The 8,176-nt window shown below is 32.3% G+C and overlaps 1 long non-coding RNA gene across 4 annotated transcripts; it reads left to right on the top strand.

The window, feature by feature from the left end:
- Window positions 1–3,020: 3,020 nt before the first annotated feature.
- On the top strand, window positions 3,021–6,558 carry LOC122276117. 4 transcript variants are annotated; one of them, XR_006228760.1, is made up of 7 exons: window positions 3,021–3,438; window positions 4,573–4,669; window positions 5,053–5,137; window positions 5,244–5,342; window positions 5,562–5,697; window positions 5,823–5,980; window positions 6,317–6,558. It is a non-coding gene; the product is annotated as an uncharacterized LOC122276117 (long non-coding RNA). The 4 variants fall into 4 exon arrangements; XR_006228762.1 differs by lacking the exon at window positions 5,562–5,697 and having other exon boundaries at window positions 3,022–3,438; window positions 6,321–6,558; XR_006228756.1 differs by lacking the exon at window positions 5,562–5,697 and having other exon boundaries at window positions 3,023–3,438.
- Window positions 6,559–8,176: the final 1,618 nt, after the last annotated feature.

The following is an 8,176-nucleotide window of genomic DNA, read 5'->3' as shown; positions in this document are numbered from 1 at the left end:
TCATTCATCAGTCAAATTATATAGAGAAAGTCTTAAATCACTTTTACATAGACAAATCTCATCCCCTGAGTACTCCAATGGTTGCTCGATCACTTGATGTGCAGAAAAATCCATTTCGTCCTTGTGAAAATGATGAAAAAATTCTTAGTCCTGAAATACCTTATCTCAGTGTAATTGGAGCCCTGATGTATCTTTCAAATTGCACTCAGCCTGATATTGTATTTTCAGTTAATTTACTTACAAGATATAGTTCTACACCAACTTGAAAACATTGGAATGACATTAAACATGTCATTCGATACCTCTGAGGTACGGTTGATATGAGATTATTTTATCAACATGGATCAAGTTCAAAATTAGTTGGATATGCGGATGCGGGTTATCTTCAGATCCACATAGAAGTAAATCTCAAACTGGATATGTATTTACTTATGAAAATTCTGCTATATCGTGGAGATCTGTAAAACAAATACTATCTGCTACATCTTCAAATTACTAAGAGATCATTGCAATTCATGAGGCAAGTCAATAATGTATTTGACTAAGATCAGTGATTCAACATATTAAAAAAAATGTAGTCTTCCAGTGATTAATGATAGCCCAACAATTTTATACAAAGATAATGTTGCTTGTATTACTCAAATTAGAAGAGGATATATCAAAGGTGAGAGAACCAAACATATTTTATTTAAATTCTTTTATACCGATGAACTTCAAGATAAATATGAAATTAATGTCAAGCAGATATAGTCAAATAATAATCTGGCAGATTTATTCACTAAATCATTACCAACTGCAATAGTTAATAAGATTGTGCAGAACATTAGAATGTGAAGACACCTATTATCATGCACTTTTCAGGGAGAGTAAATGTCTTGAAAACTTGTGCTAATTGTACTCTTTTTCCTTCGTTAAGGTTTTATCACACTGGGTTTTCCTTTACAAGATTTTAATGAGACAATTTTAAAGCACTTGGCAGTACACATAAATGTTGTACTATTTTTCTTTCATCATTAGTTTTTTTCCACTAGGTTTTTCTTTGGCAAGATCTTAACGATACATATTCTTTATGTATGATTATCCAAATGGGAAGTGTTATAAACTAATTTGTATGACATTTTTAGCCAACAATTAAAACCATTTAGTCATCAATTAAGACTAATCTTTAGCCATCAATTAAAACTATTGAGCCATCAATTAAGACATATCTTTAGCCATCAATTAATACTTAAGTTATACCTAAACTTCTTTATACTTTTATATATATGGATATCATTTAATTATATATGATCAAATTTTTTATTTAAATAACAATTATTTTTTTTACAATATTATTTCTCTTTTAATTTTATATCAGAAACTAATTAATAAAGTTATATTTTTATCTTTATAGAATTAAAAGAAAACACACTCGTTTCTCCTTTTCTATATACCATTGTTTTAACAATTAAGATAAAAATAATGTCGGCAATCAATATTGTCGGCAACCTCAACTTGTCCCAAGCGCGGAGGAGGACACGTGTCCCTCTTCAACATACCTCAACCCCGTGACATCACCTGCTCTTTCTTTGTTTTGATGGAATCACCTGCTCTTTCTAGAAGTTGGGAAATGAAGAATAGTCTTTTACCATATTCTATCGCCCTGAAAATGCAATGGCAGATGAAACTTCAAATACTAGATCTCCAACAGAACAAAACCAAAACCTTGTATGAGAGGGAGAAAGACTGGATTTAATATTAGATACAAATTTTAATTATATAAGTAAGGTATATTTCTTTTGAAAAAAGTTAATAAATTTGAAACCTATATAAAAAAAATACACTAATTTTTAATGGTGACTCCTATATATTTTCAAAGGAAGTACACACATATTCTACTATTGTATCTACGAAGAAAATAGTTAATTTGTTTTATGAAGATGGAATTTAATTTTTTCATAAAATTGACCTTCTCTATTCATGTAAAGTTTTCTTTTACCACAAGACTTATGCCTAGGTCTACATTATTTATATATATGAAGATGATCTTGAAAGTTTAATATTTTGAACTAAACTAATAAAAATATAAAATAAAAAGGAAGAAGAAAAAAGCATTAATTTGACATTATTTAGTACGCTAACCTTTATGATTGGACCACTTTTTTTAGATAAGAGTTATGTTACATATAGTCATTTTTATATATTTTTTTATACATTTTATTAATGTGATTGATCAAAATAATTATTTTATATTAAAAAAAGGTAACGCAGCTAATCACATTAGTGTAGTGTATAAAAAATACGCAAAAGTGACTGTACATAAAATTTTTATTTATAATACAATTTAATTAATGCAAAATAGACAAAAAGACAAAGATTTTTTTTTTTAAAAAAAACAGGGCACTAATCATCTAAATGAAAATCTTGCTAATTTTACTTCCTAAACGAAAAATATTTTAGAACCTCATGGACAAAAAAGAAGTCCATCAAACACAAACCTCAAGGATAAAGAGGTGATTTTATCCATCAAATACATTAGAACCTCAAGGATAAAGAGGTAACTTTGCTCACCAAACACAAATCTCAAGAACAGAAAATTAGGGTAAGTTTGGATAGGAAGATGAGAATTTTCAGTTTTAAATGAAAGTTAAATATATTATTATTGTTTTGATGTTTAAAAAAGTTAAATTATTTTTTATTTTTTATGTGAGAATTTTAAAAAATTGTAATGATGAGATGATGTGAAAATTATGTCCCATCCCACTTACCAATGATAACAATGTAATTTTTTGACCGAACGCAAATTACAATTCATGCTAGTCACATGCCCCAATAGATTTTATTAATAGAATGGATTGATCATTTTGTCAAATTTGTATAGTTGGATGTGCTGTCTAGTATAAATATATTAATATACTAGTAATAACTTTTTCAACTATTAAAAAATTTAAAAAATTAAATATATGAGCGGTGAAACTCAAAGAATAAAATAGGAGGGCAAATAAGCATTTTCCTAGAATAAATATACATGGTCCGACTAATGAAACATACTGCGGATCGGATATTCGAAGACTTGATGTGCAATAGCCTAAGTAGCTGGCCAGGTTTCTGAGTTTAAAACCGAGTAGGATAGAATATTCTGCAGTGCCGTATCTTGCGTTTTGCTGTATATATCCAGGATTTCCTTCTGCTGTGAGATGAGACCTCCTTGAATGACAGGTTGGAAGGGTTTTGGTGGATGGAATTTATTACTCCTATTGAATGTTTCATCTCCGGTTGTTGGTATGACATTAAACACTGGGAAGTTACTGTATTCAATAGTAGTTGAGTTCATCTCAACCTTTGGATCAACCCGTTTTTTCCCTCCTAAAGCACCACCTATCACAGCTGGACTGATGATCGGAGAAGACGGCATGAAACCCAGCTGTTCCAGTTTGTTGTCTTGGTCAATCTGATATGGTAAGTGATTTTCAACCTTTCCTTTTTTCAGCTTTTTCATCCACACAAATATTAAACCTGTTTTCGGGTGGATTAAAACTAGAAATGAGTTCTTGAAGAAACCTAACCTTAATCGGCTATGTCTTGTTGTTCTTTGCTTCCGTGATAATGGGGTCATCCTCCTGGAGCCAATGAATTTCCCGCCCGTCCCTTGAGAGAAGACTTCCTATACTAGAAAAAGTTTCTTCTTAAGGGATAGCAATCCCTTTCCCCTTGTCCATTGAAGGAGGAGCACTGATTCCTCTAAAAGTGAAGTTGGAGCATGGGCCGAAATGTCTTCAAACAAGTTTCCTTCAGTCTCTATTTGATGGAGAGTACTGTCAAAACCATCCTCTTCTATGAATTTGACCAATGCTAGCTTAGAAATATTTGAGTGACTGCTCTGAGTATGAATCGGTTTGAACATTAGTGAGTTTGTACGCAACCAGGGTCCAAAGGGTAGGTGATCTGGGATAATACTTAGAAAGGTGCAGAAGATATGAGAGTGATTGATTCTACCGCATGCGTAGCAGAAATCTGATAGGCATTCATATTTAAATGAAACCCATGGTACACTGGATTCTCTAGGTTCGAATATTCCTTGTTTCAAAGGCTTGTTGATGTCTAGCTCCACCTTGATCTGGATAAATTTCTTGCTAGCCAACCCAAACAAAGGGTCCTCATCCACGCCATGGTATTTTCCAAGAGCCCCCCTATTTTTGAGGCCAAATTTTCAGTCATGTGTTTTATAATCAGACCATGTATTTGGACATAGAAAGAGGATGTGCTGAGACTGATATCTTACCATGATGAACCTACTGGGCAGATCTTGAGAATAAGAAGATGCCCTTTAAAATTCCATGGAGTTTGGTTCATAATTCTTTGAATATCATTTGCCTTTTGGAACCTAAAAAGGAATAGGTTAACATCTAAGTCTTCTATGTGAAACTTAGTGGCAGTTTTTGTAAGGGAGCTACCATCCGTAAGTAACAAAAATATAGTGTCAGCACGTACTGACGTGTCATTGTTATTAAAAATAACGAAAATATAAAACTAGAGAGAGAGAGAGAGAGAGTCGTTTCAAAACTTAACACAGACCTTACAACTTCCATTCAGTAAAATATACCTCTGCATCTGGTCCTCTCATGACTCATGAAGACTTTCCACGGATGGAGAATGTAGTGCAGCACGCATGAAGAAGGTAGTGCAGTAGGTAAGCACTTAAATTCCTTTCTTTTTTCTTTTTTTAAAAAGAAGCAAGAATTTTCTTCTTTTTCTTTAAATGTTCAATACATAGTTGTAATTTTAAAATTTGTTGAGCTTTTCGTGATTGGTTAGTTCTCCATTAAAGCCCCCACAGTCTCTCTGTCTTTCCCCCCTCTGTCTTCCCCCCATCGCCTCGCTTAGATTATCTTCTTCAAAGTCTCTGAAAGTGGCCTTTGTAGAATAGATTTTGTTTAAAAAAAAAAAACAAATTCATGAAAGGATAAAATATATTCTAAGAAAATGTTGTAGGACAGAGTTTTGTTTAAAAATTTTCATTTATAACCTACATATATGTGTGTGTAATCTAAGCATTGCTTTTGCCATTGCCAGTATAGGTGAGCTAAGTTGCTAACGATTGGGTTAATTGCTAGTTCAATTTCTAAATCTGTTGGCATGGAGGTTTCAAGTAGTAGAGGTTAGTAGTAGTAGTTGAAATTTACCATCTCAATTTTTTTATTTATGCATATTTGATTATTATGTATTGTCAAATATGTGGTATTTATAATATTTACTTAATTCAGATGATCCATGCACCGATGATGAGAGTCGTGATGTTAATGTTGGGACACTAAGTGGTCGAAGAACCAAAGGTTGGAATGACCTTCGTTTCGGAAGATGAGGTTAGTGCATATTATACAGAATATGCTAAAATTAAGGGGTTTGGTGTGTCAAAAAAGAAGTTCTAGACCTAGAGATGATGGAAAATTGAGGTATTTCACTCTCGCATGTGTACGTCAAGGCATGGCTAAATCAATGGCTTCTAATGTTCTTAGGCCAAGACCAATTGAGAGATTTGGATATAAGGCAAAATTTAACACAACTCTTTCTCTTGATTGAAGGTATACACTTTCTACCATTATACTTGAACACACACATACATTAAGTCCGAGAAAAGCAAGATATTTTAGATGCAATAGGAAGATGGATCCAGTCGTAAAGAAGCAATTTGATGTAGGAGATAGTACTGGTATAAATGTAAGTAAAAGCTTCAAATCTTTCGTAGTTAAAATTGGTGGTTATGAGAACCTAACATTTAGAGAAAAAGATTGTCGAAATTATCTTGATAAGGCTAGACAATGACCCAACCCATAATTATGTAGAGGCGTGTGCCCGGATGTCATGTGGAAGCACTAAAGATGGAAGTCGTAAAGTGCACAGCCCTTTGGTGGTAAGAAGAAAAGGGAGGCCACTATCAAAGTGTAAAGTGTCTATAGCGGAAAAGGCGGTTGATAAATGTAAAGCAAGAAAACAAAATTAGGTATCAATTATGATTATTTATTTTATTGATATTTTATTTATATAGTTCATTATAGTTATCATTTTTTTTGCAACATTCTCTAACAAAAGCATTTGATGCTACAAACACGAGTTAACCTAACCTAATATTTGCTGTCGTCGCAACATCCAACTGTGTCGTGGAGTCAATCTAGTACAAATATTGGGTTCCATTCAACCATATATGATGATGTGAACAAAATTAGCCAAGATGTAGATATTAACATTCATAAGTGCTAACCTTAAAAAATATTTATGTTCTTGGGTGTTTATTATGGTTGGATTCATAATTCTAATATCGTTTGCTGTTTTCTCTTAGGTAGGCCTCATGATTCCTACGATATACTGGGTGATGGACTTCAATAATTGTTATGTAATATTAGTAACTTGAGTGTTGTAATATTTGTAATTAGTGATGGAAAAGAAACTGTTGGCAAATATATTTGTAATATATTTGTAACTAGTTCTATTGGAAAAGGCACTATCAACATAGAATCTTTAATCTTGTAATATACAATGGGTTCCTTTTGATGGAATGATAGTCCTTATGCTTATTGTTTACTTTTGGCTTTCTATTGACATTTTTTATGGAGTCAACAAGTACATGCCTCATTTTTTTCCCATCAATATGCTTTTTGTTTTTGCATCAAGTACTCAAATTATGTTTTTTTTTTTACCATGAAGTGCTCAAATTGTATCAGGAAAAAATTAATAAATAATAATAAACTCAACAATATACCAGAATAGTGGATGATTTAGCATTAACATTTTCAAAGTACATAATTATATTACAAATTGGACAATCATCATTTGGCTACAACCAAGTAATGAAAGAAAAACCAAAACTTCATATATATATATATATATATATATAAACCTATGCGAAGAATCTTCATGTTATGCATTTCTGCGTTTTGGCCTGTCCAAATTGATTAGTGATTCTCCGAGTCTCCCTCAATACCCAAATCCTCTCAACCCAAATATTCAACAATTCTGCAATACAATATTTGCAAATGTTAAAACCACGCGTACAAGAGAATCCAGGAGAAAAGAAAGCGTATAGAGTCTTGAGGTTTAGAATCTAGGTTAGTATTGAAGGTATGGGTCCAGTCAATTGATTGTTCTTCAAATTCTGGTGGCCGGCAAATTGGAGAATTCTGTGTTAAAAGGACCAAAAATAGGTTGAGATAAAACATGACATGCTAAAAGAAAACGCAAATTTAAGACTTACAAAAGCTCAAGCTGCTTGAGCTTAAATACTGAAAAGGGAATGTACCCAAATAACAAATTATCAGAAAAATCCCTACATTAAGAGGAAAGTCGTTATATAGAAAAAGAATACAATGCTCCAAACATCTTCACCCAAAAAGGGACAAGACAAGAAATAAAAGAAAATGAAAATTGTACAGATACACAAGGGAAGCATAGTTCCTAATTTCATTTGGAATTTAACCAGTTAGCTTATTCCCTTGTAAATCACTGTCGTTTCAACAAAAAACAAGAGTAAATAAATGAATAGCTAAATAATACTTTGTTATGATAAATGAAGCAAAGCAAGTAAAAATAGAACAAACCCATATAGGTGTTAGAGAGAGAAGCAAACCCATGTAAATCCAAACAAAAAAAGAAGAAAAATAACACAATATAGGCGTTAGAGAGAGAAGAAATACAGATTAAGCATTGAGAGGCTGGCATTGTAGCATAAGACATCTCGCCAGCAAAAAAAGAGAAATGGAGAAGGGCCTTTTCGATGACAATACGCAAAATGAAAGTGAGGGAGAAAGAGATATCTTTTCTTTTATTAGTGAATTTATACTTATGACCTTGCCATGTCAGTCCGTAACAAAGTCTACATTTTTTGTTAGTATATTTAGCATTTCTCTTTCTGTAAAGGATGTTGCTACGTCCACAAAGAGTTTCTACATAAATTCTCTACAGATTAGGCAAACCTTTTTTTTTTTTTTTCTTTTTCTTTCATCAAATTTTAACTATTAGACATTTTTAAAAAATAAAAAAAAAATCAAAAATTCATTTTTTTTGAAAACATCATACTTTCATACACCTTCAAGGAAAAGATGGAACATGATTACAAAGAGGTCTAACGACCAACTCAACCGAGTTCTCAGCTAGTTCTAAGGATTCCTTAGCTAGACCATGAGCAAACTGGTTATCACTTCTC

The sequence above is a fragment of the Carya illinoinensis genome, chromosome 1 (genome assembly GCF_018687715.1).
Source record: "Carya illinoinensis cultivar Pawnee chromosome 1, C.illinoinensisPawnee_v1, whole genome shotgun sequence".
NCBI lineage: Eukaryota > Viridiplantae > Streptophyta > Magnoliopsida > Fagales > Juglandaceae > Carya > Carya illinoinensis.
Note: the sequence above shows the minus strand (reverse complement) of the source record. Positions and strands in the feature narration are given on the sequence as shown.